We start from the raw sequence: 20,647 nt of genomic DNA on the forward strand, positions 1-20,647 counted from the left end.
CATATATAAATATATTAACTTTAACAAAATAAAGGAAATCAACAAACCAAAAATTAAAACAGAACTTTAAAATAATTGGAATCAAAATCAGTAGATAAAAGCATCATGAAACTTAAAAGAAAAAGCGATGAAATTCCTCAGAATATAATAATAAATGCATAAAGGAACACAGTATTGTAAAAGGACTGAAACCAATAAATGTTATCACCGAGAAAATATCAGCTGATAAAAATAACCTAGTGAATATTAATTAATTATAATTTTACCTTTAAACCATACAAATCTTTTTTATTTGATTTCGAATTTCTTAATCAGCATCAAAAAATCTGATGCTAATAAAGAAACTCACGTATTTTTTAATTTAGTTTTATATGACTTTATATTTATTAGTGGCTCTATTATTTTATTTCAGATTTATATTAAATATTTATGATGTATGCCTTGCTGCAGACATTATTTATAATCTATTTAAATATACTTATTTCAAAAGACTGTAGTGATTTTCTGAATTTTTTATTCAATTTTAAAACAAAATTTTCAAATTAAAAAAAAAAAATTATCATTAAATTACATTTCAAATGCCGTTTTTCTGATACAAAGTAAAATTGAAACACACTTGTTTGAGAGATTCCCTCAATGGGGTATGTATTTTAATTAAAATTCTACGAATTGTCATTGTGTCCCAAAAAAGGTTCACAAGCTAACAATCAACTATAAAATTAGTTCGAGTTTAACATCTACTGATAACTATATTCGTAAACTTTAATTTAGAATATGATAGCGTGTATAGAGAATAATTGTATAAAGCTAAGAGATCAGAATTCTAAATAAGGTAATACATTTTCGATATTGCAATATAAAAGTCGAATTTTGTATTCGCATACAGTGTTATAACTTCAAATAGCTTAGACTAGACGCTTTTAGATGCCAATACAGTCATTACAATTTCCATCAGAAACTCATATAAGGAATGAAACTTCATGCACGAAATCAGTACAATTACTAGCTTATGCAAACGATATTGACTTTCGATCATCTGTCGTTCCAGAATAGCAATTTCAGTCGGACTCTAAGCAATAAAAGTTATTGTATATGCCATATCTACAATATTGTTATATATACACATTTTACAGTGTTAGCAAATGTGTGTATCACTGCTTAATAAAAAATTACAAAAAATAATTTCAGTGACGAGATCAGTAGCAGATTAATCTCTGGCAACATCTACACAGTCATCTCAGAAGCACATACAGTCAATAAAAATGAACCAGGGCGGTTTTTATCTTCACCCTTTTTCATCGTTATTTATTTATTTATTGATTGCAATTAAATATATTATATTAAAAAACTTTAAGTAAATTAAGGTGGAGACGAAACTTATATATTAATTGCTAGACAAATTTTATACTGCAAACATACCTGGCGTATTCAGTTAGCATGACGGTTTCAATATGTGCTTTTCATTAAAGCAAAACAATAAACTTTTCTGGAATTTATTTTGAGTATAAAACTATACAACCTGCTTATTAGTGGATCATAAACAAGTTTAAATGACATCAGGTCCTGTAACTTTATAAACGGCCAGGACCTGGAAATATAATAAAGTATACATGTGTATACATGCACATGCTACATATGTGCACGCGAAATTAACTTGTTGACTTAGGTGCGATAAAGTACGGAAAATTTTATTTTCTTAACAATTTAACGCGTTATTACCTCTGCTGAAATTCCATATTCGTTTATCTCACATTATACGAGATAAACCTATATAGGTTATTACGTTATGCTCAAGTATATTAATTACTAGCAATGTCTTTTATGGCACATTTATGTATATATATATATATATATATATATATATATATATATATATATATATATATATATATATATATATATATATATATATATATATATATATATATACATATACGGTGTATAATTAAGCTATATTATATTACGGAAATATCTAAAATTAATATATTATTTATGATCCAAAAATAATATATCCTATCGACACGTGTAACCAAAAAGTCTTTCTAAAGACTCGCAAACAATCTAGAATTATTTTTTTTACAAATGTTGTCTTGTACAATTGCAATAGTCTATAATTAAATAATTGCCCAGTTTCTGTACAAGCATTTTTATATTTTTACCAATTGCTTTTAAAAATATTATTTTAATGTTTGCACCATTAAATATAAGGGACAATGAAATCTAATTTCTTGACTCAAGTGATGATAATAGTTTCAGCATGTTCGTTTATTTAAGTAATAATATAAAGCTGATGGAGAAGTTATTAGATATACAGTTCTAAAATTATATGAATTTAAGTGGTTTACCATCGAACAAACAAATCCACAAAGTTGTGATCTCTATTCTACTAGTAATTTGATCCACTAAATCTGTGCTATCAAATTGTTAGTTTTGAATTAGTGCTGTACTTTGCACACGTGTTTATGTGTAAGTAAAAATTACACATACATACAATATTTTTAAATTTAATCAGTTAAAAACGGCCGTAAAATTTGTAAAATAAATGGATGTATTACTATAGATGCGTCGTTGTCGTTTTCAAATTGCTTCGATGAGTAATTTAAGTAACTGCTTGAATTGCAAGCGGTTACTTAAATTTTTAAAGTTACGGCTTAAACAATCGCGGAAAAAAGTCGACCAACGATATTTTTTTCCACCGATTCTTTAAATAATCTTGCCGATTTAGAGCTTACTAAAGTCACTCTCTTTATTTTTTCAATATTTTATTATATTAAAAAAAAGGTGTTTTTATATGCTCATGCATTGAGTTGCAGTGTATTTTTCGTGATTTGTTACTATTGAAATATTGGCTCTTTTAAAGTCCTGAGAAATTCCAGGAACTCTCAGGAATAAAGATTTTTCTTTGTTTATATATAAAATCGTAGAAAAAAAGTATTTATTATATATGTTAATTTATTAGAATTTTTTTATTTATTTAGATATACAATACAGCGATTGTAAAATTATACTATAAAAATACATTAAATTTAAATACAAGCACAAAATGGCAAAACACATATTGCTTTAGAGGCATATCAATGGTTCCAGATCTTAAGTGAAATGTAATCAAATTATCACTAAATTTATTATTTTTTTCCTATATTTTTCTTTTTCTTTTGCTTGCATTGTATTTTTTTTTCTTCAAAATAAACCATTAACATTTTATTTTTTATTTAAAATAAAATAGAATAAATATTTTCATATAAAATTTAGGATCTAATCTTGATGTTAAGAATACTTACTCGTTTTCTGTGGATGTAGGTTTAATAGTGAGCAAATATTATTTTAAAAGATTAAGATTTTAACTACGTTTTTTGGTTAGTTGAGAAAAATTTAATTTATTTTTTGACTACATTTTTTAATTTTCACCGGAGAAATATTCTGATGCCTTTTAAATTGTTGATTTATTTATTATACAAAATACAAATTAGCGTTTTAACCGTTTAAGAAAAAAATCGTTTCTCTGTCAAAATGGGACATCGTGGGAAACCTCTTAACGGATTAAGTCACGAAGTAAAAAGACTATTATATCCGCTGCTTAGAGGATAGATAATTTGTGCATTTAGGATTATTCTCAAAACGACCGTTTTTGACTTAGCGGCCAACAGCAATTGGTATTCGAAAAAATTCGCCATTATTTTATAATTGCTCGTCAGTTGAATAACAAAGTCTGACATGAAGGTGGCCATGAAAATATGAACTAAACTTCCGCCTAAATATTAAGTCTAATAACTTGCCACTTTACCTTAGACACCTAAGGCTTAGACAGTTGGTCTCTCTTAGGAGTTCAAAGAATCAGATCTTTAATCGGACTATAAAGCGAAAACTACTAAAGCTGCCGCTTCTCTCTTCGAATCTTCTGGTCTAGCTTAACGTCGGGAATCCAAGCGAACCCATTTCGAAGACGCATGTAGGCAACGGACGCATCCACAGACTTTGTTTTACAAAAATAAACACATGGAACACTATAACCCGTAATATTAACTTGATTCTTATCATATGTACTAATTGTTGTTTTATTATTGTTTATTCCACATCATGCATATTAAAATACACACTATAAATCATTATAATGTATTCAAATTATTCCGTACATATTAAACATGCATGTTTATTAACATAAAATTATGATAATTATATTTTAAAAATACCCCTGACGTGTATTTTAGCTAATGTAGCTGAATCCGGCTAAAATTTATTTTTCGTACCAAAAAGGGGTTGGTGAAAAATATGCAGAAAGCGTGTCGTGTTTGGCTAGCGTGACGCTTTTAATCTTTGATACGTCGCTTTTGAGTTTGTCATCGACACCTGTTTAACTTTCACACACCAAACTGTATACATGTAATTAAAAGGTTTATAAATTTAATCGATATGTGTCATACATAACCAGACTCAAATTCGATAAACATATAAATATTGTTTTATGTTTTATAATGCTGTATATGTTTATCTGTGTTCTCTTGTGTGATATATTTTATTCCACAGAACATTGATTAAGCATAAACAAATATTTCTGTTTGCGCCGATATATGTTCCTTTTCTTTCATGACTCCGCTGCGACATATTTCATCCGTCAAAATTTATTGTTCGCATGTTTCCCTCCGGATCTTTTCTTAGGAGCGAGAGAAAGAGAGACGTGACCCCAATAGCCAGCACACTATAAAAGTTTACAACCTTGCATTAGGGTCACATCGATAAACATGCCGAGCTACGAATGAGACACAACATGTTGCTCGATGGGACGGCTTTTCGTTACAAGATGACTTCTCCCCATTATCGACCTTATCCCTATCCAATTACTTATCCCAAACTCATCGAATTCACTAAATCCATAATAAAAGTATAAAGCATGATATAGTTATTTTTTATTATGTTCAAATCATAATTTACTCGTGCATTTTAAAAATGAAAATTCTGTATAAACACAGATTAATTTTAACATGATATTTTACAATGGGATTCTGTGAAGAGCTGTGCCATGAAAATATATAATAGTAAAGAACTAATCTTAGATAAGAAAACCACTGAAATCAAAAAAAAGCCATGATTTTTAATTAAAGTGGTAGTGAGAGTGGAAGTGAAAGTAAAAACAAAAAGTAAGAATGAGAATGGCCGTAAATGTGGGAATTAGAGTGAGAGCTTTAGATCATCTTAATAATGAATTATAAATTATTTTGTTTGTTTAATTAGCTATTTTTGCTTTAAAAATATATTATTTCAAAATATAGCCTCTTAAAAATAGCACATATAATATTAAGATTACATATACAACTTTTTAGCTGATACGGTGTTTTTGAAAACCCTATTTTTTTTACATATTCATCGGTTCATGCTACATGACATCAAACAAAATAATTATTTTTTTGTTAACATGAGACACCACTGTGAAAAACACAGATTTATTTGAAAAGTATCCGGCATAAATCAAAAAATGATTGAAATATTCGTTGCCTCAAGAAAAAGTACGTTCATTTGGGTTTTATTCAAAAATAACTGTTACTAATTTGCTTAAGTAACCAACGGAAATTTGTTTCAAAAAACTTCGCCATCCTTCTGTATTTGCTCGACCCACCAAACGCAGAACCCCAAAAATTTATCTCTCAAAAACTTTTCTGATGATTGAATTTTTCAGAAACACTTTTATCGGCACTCACACTTTTATCTGAGCTTATATTTTATATGTTTTTTTTTGTTATTTTCAGATATTTTTTACCATTGCTTTCAGTGACAATGAAGTTGTCACTCAAAACAATTTTAAAAAAGCATATAAATTATAAGCTCAGATAAAAGTTTGTTAAAAAAATAAAAATTAAAATATACCACACAATTTTAATTTTAAGTATCAAATTATGATTTATGGTAGTTCTGCCTAATTCACAAACCTTTAATCGTTTTCAAATTGCTTCTCTAAGATATCAAACCAAATATTTAGTGTAAAGCTAAAATAATACAAGTATTTTTTAACACTAGAGAATACGAGTTTGAGCATTTCATTTTGTGTCATGTTGCGGTAAACAAAAAAGTAAAAATAAAAGGTTCAAGTAGAATAGTAGGTGCTACCGGTTAGTTTAACGGGTATATTACTGCCCGTGGGGATTCTGTGCAAATTTGCATCGCGGCACGACCATTGAATATTCATTTTTCATTTTTGGCGCAAAAAGCGCACAGTGTTTGCATTTACATATAGAAAATAAATATTCCAAGGCACGAAGAAAACACCGATACCGAACGGTATGCAAATTTAACCACTGTAGGAAATAATCTAATGCGTCTATGAATTATTTTAACTAGAGGCAGTGTGGTAAAAATTTAAATAATGAGCTACACACCATCCTCAAACCTCGTTGAATGGATTACATGTTAAACAAGATTTTTGCCACAAATATTGGTTAAGAATTGGTATTAATTTTTTTATCATTTATACGAATATCCTGCGGTACTATTTATTCTGGCATTTATTAAAATACATAGACGTTCTTAAAACTAAATAAAAACAGATTAACAAAAAGGGCGAAAAACTTCACATTTCAATGGGTATTGTTAAAAAGATATCGCCGAAAAATATAACAATACTCGGGAGTATTTAGAATTATTAAGACAATACAATATTACATTAAAAAATATATTTTGTACAAATATAAAATGATTTTATTTTTTATATTATTAGTATTGAGTAAAACGTAAATAAATACCATAATTATCAGGTAGCGTTATATTTTGCGAATAGTACAATATGTACAACGAATAAAATACTAAAGCATTTTATTTTTATTAATTCATAAAATAGGAAAGTGTTAATTCACACCCAGTCAGCTTTTACAAATATATCATTAAAAACTTGCCTGATCGATAGAAGAAGGTTGAATCTGTCGATTGAGATTTTGGACAAGTTTTTAATTGAGTTGAAACAAGTCATATAATCTACTATTATTTGTATTGTTTTTCTCAGTTATTATTCTCAAAAAAAAACATATGCCATAGATTTTTAGTGAAGCATTTTATTTTACACATTATAAGTAAAAATGCCTAATTGGAAATATATACGTATATAAAATGTACCGTTTTCTGGGAGTAATACTATACTAATGAGCATAGATTTGTAATAAAAAGAATGAGCTTTTTTATGTATGATATTCATAAAAGTGAAACAAATATAAATACCTGAAATATTTGAAGCAATATGTTTGTCCCAATTTTGATATATTTTTCTCTATATGAACTTTTTCCATATGGCGAAAGGTGAAAAATGTCCGCATTTCCCGATCCTTTAGAACGGGATAGCTGAAACGCCGGGACATTTCGTCGGATCACCTTGTTCCACCTTCGCAGCTATGCATCATGGTGAGGAAGCCGTGAAAATGGATCAGCTCGCCCATCGTGATAAATAGGCCATAAATACCCGTCTGTCACGTGATGTCGTAGCGTATTGAATGTTGCCTCAGGAGATATAAACGCGTGGCTCGCGTTACGGTGCCCTAGTTTTGGCTTTCCTGTGCGGTTATATATTAAAAAACAAGGATATTGACGTATTTTGCAATATATTATGTATTGATGATTTATTGTAAAAAACACAATACATATAAAGTAAAAAATAACCTTACGTAAATTTGATATTAAATTATTTAATAATTTATAAAGATAAATATTGAAAGTAAAAAAATGTGAGTTTAATTTTTTTAACATTTTATTATTAAAATAAAAAAAATGTTGCCGGCCAGTGAAATTTATTTAATTAAACGCTAGAAAATCTTAGATATATATTAGTAAAAGATACAATGACCCAATAAAAAATACAGTGTCAGGACATATGTGGATTTTATGGTAAACAAAGAAACGAATCGTTTTGGTATTGGTGTTTTTGACTAGCTTTATATCAAATACAGAATAACGACTATTTATTTGTTAATAATTTTTTTAATATATCATTTCTCGAATAAATTATTGAAAAAGCTGTCTGAGTTCTATTAACTATAGATTTTAAATAAATTAATTTATCTTAAGATAATTGTAATCCAACCTCTCTATATAAAAAAATATTATTAAAGTACCAAAATGTTATCAGCTTGATATGTTATTTGCAAAATACAAACGTAAACGGTTGAGGACCGCTAAATTTTCGCATAAAACCAAGTTCAATAGGATTTCGAGAGTTATCTGACGACATCGCAGCCTATTTCCGTTCTAAGCTTTGTCGACAAGAAAAAAGTAGTAGTTGTCAATGCGCTATATATACGATTCCGCATTCCGTAGCGAAATGGTGTACTTGTAATAATGGTAAAAAATATATAAAAACGAATATATTACAATAAATTACACATGTCCATTATCTTTGAGAAAATATTACGAAATAAAAAATATTATGTTTAGAATTATAACTGTAATAGAAATAGGGTTGAAAATATGCATTACCTTTTGTGGCAAATTATTTAAAAAAAATTTGAGTTCAACACTAGATTTTAATCTTTTTCACAAACCAGGGTCTCTAATTATAAGTTGCGTAACTACTTATAGAAATATAAACTATGGACACCAAGTATTTTTAACATAAAGTAGTGTTACTTTTTTTAACCATTTGGTTGTTTTAAATTATTACAGCTTGAATATTAAACTTTTTTAGGAGCTTAATAATTAGATAGAGCATGCAAAAACATTGGTTTATATTGATATTTATATCATATATATATATATATATATATATATATATATATATATATATATATATATATATATATATATATATATATATATATATATATATATATATATATATATATATATATATATATATATATATATATATATATATATATATGTGGTTGAATGCGTTTTCGCGGAGAAATATTTGGTTAATATTTCTAGGAGTCGGATTACTCCGCGTACTTTTTTGATTCCGTGTGGAATCATGGTCCCTACGTTTCGGCCAGATTCGCCCGGCCATCCTCAGGGGAAAGTTGAGAATATGAACATCCGGTGTGGGCAAAGCCCAGCATGTGGTTGTTCAGATCTGAACAACCACTAACCAAATTAATGACATGACGTTTATTAATAATTGTACGTTCTACATTATTATTTATAAATCAATAAATTATTGTTTGTTAAATTCATATATATATTTAGCTTGTAAATGTGTTAAAACACAAAGCTTCTATAGTAATATTCACTGGGAGCTTATATATTAGTTCCATCTAATTAATAAATTGCAAATACATATTCTAGCTTTCACTTATGACTTCGAAAATTTAGAAAAAATAATAAAACTGGCGTTGGCATATATTAAAATGGGTCTAATTTATTGTGTAAAAATTACCATTTTATTTTTTATAGTTAGCGCGTTTTTTCTATTGAATATCGGTTTAAGGGTCGCAATGACCGCAAGCCCTATAGAGCGCAGTTCCAAAATATGTTTATTAAATTAAAGTTTAAAGTCCAGATGTAAGAACAGGTATTTAACGCTTGTTTTCCATTTGCCGTTATTGCCCTCTTCATTTGGGATAGTAGTGGCAAAGTTTGTCTACGTTTTGTGAAGATAATTGCTTCTGTTTTAGTTCGGTTGATTTTAATTTTCCACCTCTCAAGTTTACATATACATATGTACCTGCACAAACATTTACATACATATATAGTGCGTATGAAAGAGGAACAAATGGAAAAATCTCTAAATTTATTCGTGTCGTATTTATGGATATTATGATAAGACCGTTGGTGAATTTCAATGAGGTCTGGGAACAGTTCGCGTTCATAGTGGACATATAGTGTAACGATAAGCATATTTGTAGCGAGAAAGCTGCACCGCACAGAACGGCACAAGCGCCAATTTTCGTACGGTGGTTCTTTCTGGCGGCTGATACTGTTAATGTTTATTTTCCATTTTCCTCCCGGGAGTGGAGGGACGGAAAACGAGCGTCCACCATAACTCTATTAGGTTTGCCATTTTTTACTCCCGCTGTAATGAATTTACCACATTCCCGCACCGGCCCGGTCATTTTTATCTAATTTATTCGCTCGTTTTTTATTCTCTTGCGAAATTGAAGGAGTTTTCACGAAATGCGGGCGAATTTTTTGAACTGAAAGTAACGCACTTTTCCAATTTTAAATTTGCGCATAATTACGTTTGGTCTTTATTAGAAATTAAATGCGGTTAAAACAATATTGTTACGTAAATTGAAATATAATATAATCTTTCTTAACAAATCGTCTACATGTAGACTTTAGATCAACGAATATGATATAGTATAATATATAAATGCTTTATATCTTATTTAAATACTAACTTAGAAAAATAACTTATTATTAACCAGAAATATATATGAAATCACAGATGCAAGATACTTCAATATTTTTTTATAATAACAATAATAATATTAATAATAATGAGATCATCATTTATGTATACAGTAACCTATAAGATAAAACAGAAGAAACACAGCGACAATTCAATAAAATTTAGTTGATCATAAATATTTACTTTGTCTCTAACGATAATAATAAAAAAATTTTCCTTAAATATTGCGAAGTCATCTGAAGATTATATTTATATCTTCTATTGCTATTTTTTACATATCATTTAAAACAACATATCTTATGCCACATTATCTACTGAATAGTGGATTGAAATTTCATATAAAGCTAGATCCAAAACAAACACAAATCTTTGGATATTTTAGGATTTTTTAAAAATCAAATATCCTATGTATTACATTAGTTATTAAAAATAAAATTAATTAAATGGCCGCCTTTGGAATTTTGCAGCAGCCGATCCTTCCGATGGCTTTTTTGTACACTTCGGGCGGTATCTCGGTTATAACTTGGCAAATGCTGGTTTTTAGGTGCTCCAACATTTCAGGTTTGTCAGCGTAGACATCACCCTTAGCATAACTCCACAAAAAAATTTAACAGCGTTAAATAACATGATCTTGGCGGTCAGTTGACGTCACCAAAACGTTAAATATTGCGACCTTGGAAATCGTTATATTTGAATTCATGTTATAAATAATCGGTTATTATGCGCATATAGCACTCACCATTGACTGTTACAGTCCGACCTTCATATATTTAAAAAAAATAGTGCCTTATGACGCTGTCTGACCACAATGCGCACCTATCGATCGCTTTTTAGGCATGTAATAGTCTTAATTTTATTTCATTTATTTAAAATATTTTAGTGTAGTTCGACACAGCCTGATCAGCCATATTTTTTTTTAAATTCCGGCTATAAAAAAATATCATTATTATTGAAAAACTCTAAAATAAGTAGATTTTTTAATATATAGTGAATGATGAGTTTTGAAAACTCAGCAATTACTGTAGTATCAATTACTTTTATGAAACCTTTTTTTTTAATGTAGCTGTATACAAGTTTTTTTGTCAATTTGATCCGTCATATTGTTTCTTTTATTTCTATTTATAAATTTGTATATAAACATGTGTAACGTTTAACTCTTTTTTTTTAATTTACTTAAAAAATTAAATGGTCACCATTTTAAAATAAGATTAGGGTTACTAAAAGACGTAACTAAGATATAAACAAGATCCTTTTTATAAAGGATTTAATAAAATTCAAATCCATATATTGATTTTAAGATTATTGCTGTTTTAATCTATGAAATACATGTAAAAACATGCAAATTTCTTGAAAATGATAAACAAAGTATTGTAAAAGTTTATAATAATAATTTTCATTATAAGATATGCCATTAAATTGAATACTATCTTAAAAAATATATACTGGAAAAAATAGAATCTTAAAAGTCCATTAACATGCTATTCAATTTTTTATTCTTGTTGTAAAATATATAAAATAGAAAAATTTAATTAAAAACTTAATATCAATGTTGAAGAAAAGAAAGAGTTCACTGAGTGTATAAAGGGCACAGAAATATGCGTCTTTAGAGTTAATTTAAAATGAAAAATACTCTAAGAGATTCCAGTAAAAGATTTTTCTTAGTTCCTAGAAGTCCATAATTTCTAATGCAAAGAATCAATCAAAAGATTTTTCCGAGAGATCAAATAAATTGAAAATATAATTAATGAACATAAGATGTTTACAATATAGCATTTAATACTATTAAGCGCTAAATTAAAAATAGTTGAGACTTTAATAGTCTTTTTTTAAATATATGGCTAAATGAATACAAATATAAACTTTGTTATAAATGTTATTTAAAATCGTACTCGAATTAACAACGGAATGGCTTCAAATCGTTCTCCATAAAAGCTGTGCGAAACTGCCGAGCTTTCAACGAGAGGAACGAGAAATTGCGCATATTTGTCGGCTATTATATTTCAAATGCTCGCAATATCTCAACAGAGTCGACTTACCTGGAGCTTTTAATAACTCCAATTACAATTCAAGAGAGCTTTTAAAATGTTCGAGTGGCGTGTATCGTTGTTGAACCGCAATTCCGCACAATATGCCTAATTAGTATGCATTCAATCGCTTTAAATATAATTATATGAAAAATAATAATGGCAAAACTGTAAATGATTTTTTTGTATAGGTATAGAAGTAAATATTGTATGCGTGAATTAATGCTTGAAAGGCCACATATGTACATGATCTTAGAAGCGCTAAAGAAGAAGCTCTGACTTCGCATAATTTTTTCCAAAATTTTTAATTTTACTTTCAATTAAATTATTACAAAAAAATTCACGTTGCTTATGAAAAATGCATTCTCAAAGAGTATCGTATCCTAAAAATATTGTCAGCCAAATAATATTTTTGATTTGAGCAAATATAAATTGCTGTGTTGTTTGACTGATATAGCTCAAATCAAAAAATAAATTTATTGTATAATAACAAAAACTCCAGTTCCACTCCAAATAATCTTAATTTGTCAAGAGATTATGGACAAATATTAACGTTGATCTCCTCCCTTTTGTCTTGGTAAACACGAGAATTTCGGATATTATTTACAAACAATGCTTATGTCGAATATCAGAGAAAATAAGCAGTGAATGCTAGTTTCTAACAATTAAACTCGATCTTCGAGACTACTCATAGACTCTTACATGTTTAAGCAGTAAAAATTAATGTACTTATATAATGATATGTACTAATGGCAAAAATTAAACGAATATATTTATTTTTAATAACCGTTGTTTTTAAAAAAATTAACTTATTTTTCGGCAACATGATACTGTACATTAATCATTATATGATACCATTGCTCTAATATATATATATATATAAATCACAATAATTGATCAGAATTGTTAAAAAAATGTGCGTATTGCGAAACACAAAGATTCATAATTAGTTAAAAATCTAATACATTTGTAAATCATTCTGTATTTTTCCGATTTAAAAATGATATGTTCACGCCAGACTATCTTCGTTTACTGACGCCTAAAATTTTTAGCACCGCTATTTATAGTGGTTTGGGTTCGCCTGCGCGCATATTCACGAGCTACGCGTGGTGGGGGTCAGATGTTTGAACTTTGTAATATAAAGTACACAATTCTACAAAAGTAATCGAGCAGAGAATAAAAAGTTCAAGGCCGTCAGACTTCGGTAATTTTTCAAGAGTCACACCAAAGTTATTTAATTACACCATTGTCGCCATTGCGTCGAAATAATTTCATCTTATGTGACGTTTTAATGCCGCCGGCTACGTCCCTCTCGCCAATTCCGGCGTTTAGGGGATGAGCGGGGGGCACCACTTCTACAGAGGAGTTCCACTGTCACCTGCGGTTAAATTATAGCAACAATAACAAAGCATTGCTGGGTGGGAAACACGACCAACTTACAACACAACTACCCTGCCGTAGGAAACTTCTGGCGGATACTTAAGTTTCGGACGCGCACGAAGGCCCCTGGGAACCTTTGATAGTCGGCCCAGGAAATACTTGCCGGAGACGCGATGATTTGTTGGGAAACACCGAGTCGTTCAGGGATGGCGCAATACCGAATCGTAAACCTGAAACGAAGGATTGCCATGCGATACGTGTTGTCTGATCGGAACCTCACCTTGGTCTAGTACGTATGTATGATATTCAAAAAAACAGTTTGGCTTATCCGTCCGATTTAGAAACCCGAGAAAAAAAGCTCAGTTTAAAAGCTTTTCACAGCATGTGATTGTTGCTTTTTGAGGCCGACAAGTTCTTCAAGTAATTATCAATTTAATTATTATTAAGTTGTCTAATAAAGCATTGAGTTTCTTTAACGGCTTTATTAAATTTTGTTTTGTTTTGTCACTTTTTACGTAGCTATTTTTTTAATATTCATTGCATTTCAAGGAAATATTCACTTTGATAATTTTGTCAAAGTTTTTTTCTGAACAATTTATATGTCAGAATTTGTTGTTTGTGAATTATTTTTTTTGTAATTTTTTAATTTAAATTTGTAATTTAAATATAAAAAAACAATGCTTGTAGTAATTGGGAAAATCTGGTTTTAAGATCAGTGGTTCAAGTCATAGTTGATCCGTAAAACTATTTTTTCTCTAATTTATGTATAAGGAAAAAATATATTATTACACTTTATAGCCATATTTTTAACACTAAGATTTTATATAAATGGGGGAGAAGGGGGGGCATAAGTCACTTAACTATTTAAAAAAATTTAGCTAGTGTCAGTTTCAAATTTAAAAGTCTTAAGATCTTAATCACAATACACGTGAAGTAGAATACTATACTTATAAGTTAGCTTCTGTTATTAAGCAAATCTCTGATAGGCGATCCTTTTACATGTAAATAGAAAAAAAACGTATTTTTCTGAAAGCTTACAGAATTTAATTTAAATATTTTATATCATCATTTATTTATATTAAACAAATAGTATTTTTGTACTACACTGGCAATTTAATAAGTAAAATAATGGTTTATTTACATTTTATTTTATTTAAGTGATAATGATAAGAGTTTCAGTAACTGCGCGATTGCGATCGATAATTTTTAAAATAGCAATGATGTAACTGTTGGTAATTGCAAATAATATTTGTTCGATTTGTATATTTCGTAAATATCTTGTCATTAAATCTACCGCGTTCGTGATCATAAAATCGTATTTAATTAAATATTTAATACAATCCATTTATATAATATTCAGTTGTACTTTTACTGTTTTGTTGAATGAAAGGATTTTAAGACAGAATCTGTGAAATTGTTCTCGGTGGTTGTCTCGAAACTTACTCGGTTTAAAGAATCTTTGTTATAGTGGCTACATTGTGTTTTGTATAACCTTATAACTAGAAAGAATTTACGAGTTTGCCTGTTGTAAATAGCAAAGTTTTAAATTATTTGAGACCGTTGTGCTCAAATTTGTGAGGGAAATTAACTTCGTCACTAGTTTATTTTTAAATGAGGATTATGAATAATAATTGTGCTGGGACTTTACACCACACAAACGACATTTCAGTGTTTTTTCCAACCAATACACGTGTATTTTTCTATTTTGCTTTTACTTAGGAAATAAAAAGTTTCTTAAGAGCTGTATAAAGCGACTTTTAAGCTCTGAAACTCAGAAATTATATTTTCAAGTAAGTAAATCTAATTTTTAACAATGACAATCCTTGGTTGCGTACGATATTTTTGTTTGTGTGCTTTTATTATTATGTTCAGAATATACGAATAAATTCTGATTGAATATTGTTTTATGTTGTTCTACAAACATAATACTGTATTTATGAGTTGCCAATCGAAATGTACCTGAATAAACAAATAATAATGTCATACGTGATAAAACAACTAATTACTAAAGAGGTTTGCGGTTATTAATTAAGCAATGAGAGGTAATACTAAAGGTACTTAACGTAAAATTTGTTTTATTTATGTGTTTAATATATTATGTATTTAGGTTACTCTTTTATTATTTCATGCTTAGAATTAAATTATGATCGCAAATCATTAAAAGTAATTAAAATTAAGGATCACTCACGTGGAGTACATTTCATTCAGTCTTTTTGTTCAAAATTATTATGTAGGGAACGACTGGTGGTCATTGTGCTTGATCTTTGTTTAATTGGCTATACACAGTAAAATAAAACCATGTTTATTTACACCATTACGAAATTCAATTACTAAAATATTATTTTTAAATAAAAATATGAAATAGCTCTACTTGCAATTGACTAAGCAAACAAAAAAATAATTGACAGATTTACCACTTCTATAAAAAATCTGCAAAAATTATTGCAACTTGGCTAAGTTTTAATTCAACAACTAAATACATCTGAACATGTTACCAGAGCTAAGATAAAGAGGAAAGGAGGTTATAGGTGCCAAAATCAGGGGTCGAAAAAAAAAAGTTATATTGAAGGATATATTAAACGCCATTCTTTATTGTGCAAAGAATAATTTAATGTTATTGGTCTCGTCAAATGCTATTGACAGTTATTGAAAGTTAATTAAACATAAATACACTGCCACGTCAAAGCCACGAAACGTCCATGAAAAATAAGTTACTTAGAATAACATTTAAAATGATGTAATAACTTTTACTTGAATAAAAGTATTTTGAATGAAATTCATGACGCACTTTCCTATTTATTTAATTGTGCGTATATAACCTAAAATATAAAATATGTTAGGATTACAGAACATTGTAATTGTTCTATAAAAAGGGTTAATTGATTTTATTTCATCAAAACGGGGCCTGACATGCTAAATTTTGTGGACTAGCAAATTTTATATTGAATATTTTAGAAGTCAGTGCTATGATAATGGCGCAAATATGGCTGGAAAATATAAAGGAGTGCAATCTTGAATTATTAAAGCGAATGAATTTGCGTATTTTTTACCATGTTGGTCATATTCTTTGAATCTTGTTTGAGTTCACGCTGTCAGCGTGCTCCTAAAGATCGTGAAATTTTTTGGTACATGTTTTTTTTATGTTGAGAAAAATATTTATGTTGAATTTACCTGTCTTCAAAAAAATATTGCAATACTCAGTGGGCATAAAAAATATCTACAGTGTTCAAACAGTTATTAAATATCTTGAATGCTTAAGAGGACTTTGTAATAATAAAAAATAAAAATAAAAAATATAAAACAAATATATACAGCTTCATAATGTGGAACAACATCCTGAACAGGCGTCTGTCAAAATTAAAAAAAAATATAACTCAGTTAAAATTAGTTCCTGAATTAAAATAAGTTCCTGGTCATAAAGATCATATTTTGAAATCGTAACAAGAGGATATCTGTAATAGATAGATTATAGAAATCTACATTATATTATTTCATTTTAGAAATCTTAATTTTGTTGCATATTTATATACAACGTCCAACATTTAAATGACATATTCTTCAAAAGCTTCATTTTAAAATTAGGTTTATTTTTTCTTGATAATTTAATTTTATCCAAATAAAAACTAACAAAAATTAGAATTTTATATGTATGTCTTATATTTTTATACATATAACGAAATATTTATCATTAATATTGTTTATTAAAAGGAGAGGGTGGGTCGCAAAATTCAGGCTTTACCCCGGGCGCAGCTTTTTCTTCGTACGGATTTGTTTTTCACTTTCATAGTATTATTTGTTTATAAATCCACAGAACTCTTGTACTGTTGTTTATTTACCAGATTAAAACTTTGAACTGAAAAACGCTTGAATAATTTTCTACTAAGAATTTCTATCAAATGTTTAGTTATCAGAAAGATAGGAATGTAACATATATAATATAATTGTTTTATTTTGAATTTAATAATCAATGATTTTAAGAGTAAATTTCTGTTATAATTATTATTATTGTTAACTTAACTTTAATTACAACTTATTTATTGCTTAAGTTGCTTGATTTCAATATTTTTTACAGCAAAAATTTACACGTATGACGTAATTTGGTAATTTAAAATAGTAGTTAATTTTTGGTTATTGTAATATTGTTATTTTCCTTGATAAATTATTTTTTCGTCCTAACTTAATTTTTATGTATAATCTAAACTTTAAACTGGATTAGGTGAACCTTTTAGATATTCAATAATTCATATTATATTTATAATAAATAATTTATAAGTCAACAAAAATAAAAATATTTTTAATATATATTTAAATTAACATATTAAATAAGTGCAATATTGTTTTTATCCTTCAGCTTAAAAGTAGGGCTTATGACCTGGATAGAACCTGAACCCAGTATACTGTTATTTTGGACGGGTACCCGATATTTTAATTTCAATATAATATTTGCTTTCTCCATTTAAAATACATACCTCACAATTATCAAAATGAAAAAAATCTACGGCTATTCTTCTACTTCGCAAAACCCATTTAAAGATTAAGTGAGTTGTGAGAGCGGTGTATCAAAAAGGGACAGAAAAACCCTATTTAATAGTGCGAAAGTATTGTTTCGCAGTTCGTTTCGGCATCCTCAAACATTTGCCGTTTAACAAAAAAAATGAGAGTATTTGTTAAAAATACCCGATGGTACTAAAAGAACGCCATTTTAGTATTTTAATATTATTTACCGTCAATGATTTATGATCGTTAGTCTTGATCGCTTGTTATCTAACGGTTGATGGCCAGGTAGAGATGTGAACATATTTATACTCCCAATCCAATTTTGATATCAATTACACAGAATAAGTTATCTGATTAGATATTTAATATTTATTGTCGATTTAACAGTAACAAAAAATATTAAATTTTCATTTTTGTAAATATGAAAAAAAACATATAAAGAAGATTATAAAATTTTTATTCAAAATTTTATGATACTTTCAAGTTTATAATCCGTGAGAGTTGACAATGATCGGCACTTCATATAGTCTCTGTTAAAACTTTGACTCATGGTAGAAACACATTTTAGCTGTCAAAAATATATTGGGACGAGTGAGCTGTTTCACGTGTTTTTACGATAAGCAAATTAATATATTAAAATTATCACACGCTCACGGAAAAAATATATTTATTTGCCATTTTTTGTCATCTTACTTTAATTTAATTTTTTAATTTTCTATTCTAAAACTTTCTTTTTCTTTTTATTATTAAATACTATTTAATCAAAATACAAAAATGAAATATTTTTATAGGTATACAATATTAATAAGAAAAAAAATATTTGGATGCCTTAGTTAAAAGCATAAACGCACATAAAATAATATCGTTACGCGGTTAAAATTTTTATTATTATTAGATTAGTAGCCAATTGATACACTTTATATAATCCTAAAAACTAGTAAGGTAGTATAAGTGGCGAATATATAAAATCACATAAGCTATAAAGTTTTGTAAAGCGAAAATTCTGAGCTACTATGGGATTATGCAGAATGAAAGCTTTGTAACGTTTTATCGAATTCAATGGTAAAAATAGTAGAAACGAGCAAACGAATGTACGTGTATAATAAATGGAAATGTAATCGGTGACCAGTCGCGTATTTTTGTGGATTTATTGAATTGCAGTGGAATTGCTGCGTATGTTATTTGAGTTGTGTATCTAAAATAAAATAAAAAAAACGCATTCAACAGATGACAAAGTGGAAACAAATTTTGTAGTTCATCATTAAGAAAAAGTATTTTAAAATGCAATTGTATTTTCCCCTTTTTGATATATAAAAAATAAAGTAGCAAATGCAAATATAATATTTAATAAATACTATGATGAAAGATCATTTTTTGCTATTATTACTTTGGTATAATTGTAGACCCCTTTACTGAATAGTAAGCCACTTTTGATTGCAGTAATTATTTTATTTATTAATATTGATATAACATTAGAGTACAAATTAACGACTTATCTTAAATGTTATTTATTATTTTTTAAGATATTAAAGAACGACAAATTATATAATTCAGCGTAATCTTACTTTATGTAAACTTATTATTATACCTACATTATTCATCACGTTTCAGTTTCAGTCTCAGATTATCGCGATACCTAATATAGCGAGGTTTAGCTTCGCACGTGCAGTTGGCGTTTATGCGCGTGCGATTAGTTCTTAAATCACTTTAATTCCGCGAATTCAACCGCAGTACGACACGAATATAAATTAACTCGAGCTTAAGTGACATCTAATCATATTTTAAGACTGTGACAGCTGCCTAAAAACGCACGCCAGCTACATAGCAATCAATCTGATGAGCTTTAAAGCTTTTCTTAATTGTAATATTTAAATATGTTAATAAATAAATAAAGACATATAGGATGTTTATATCTGTTAGATGATTACGATGTATAGGTGTTGTAGATGAAAATTTACTATGAGAGAAGCATTAATCTCTCAAACCATTTCCTGTCACACTGAGCGACTGTCCTCGTGACTTATTTATTGTCATGGTGAAGGCAGCTTAAAGCGAGAAGACAAATTGTTAGGAATCAATGTGATTCTGAGAATAAACACATTCTCATATTTATATGTGCCAGTCAGAATCATTGCCTCAAACATAATCGCGTGTCATTTAAAAAATAGTGAACCCAAATTTATTAGTAATCAACTTGAATTCAGAAAACTTTTGTCATTCGTGCGTAATTTTTAATTTTATAAAATTAATAAAATTATTTGTATTACTAATTAACAATATTTTATAAATAAAATTAGGTGTTAAAATAGTAGTGTTTTTTTCGCAATTTGTAGCCTTGTTTGCGTTACATTGCCTCCAATTATCTTTTTTGAAGATTTTGAATTATGGATTTCACAAATTAGTATCGGCATGGCTCTACTTGGCT

The sequence above is a fragment of the Plectrocnemia conspersa genome, unplaced genomic scaffold (genome assembly GCF_051122295.1).
Source record: "Plectrocnemia conspersa isolate PC_06_02 unplaced genomic scaffold, ASM5112229v1 ptg000012l, whole genome shotgun sequence".
NCBI lineage: Eukaryota > Metazoa > Arthropoda > Insecta > Trichoptera > Polycentropodidae > Plectrocnemia > Plectrocnemia conspersa.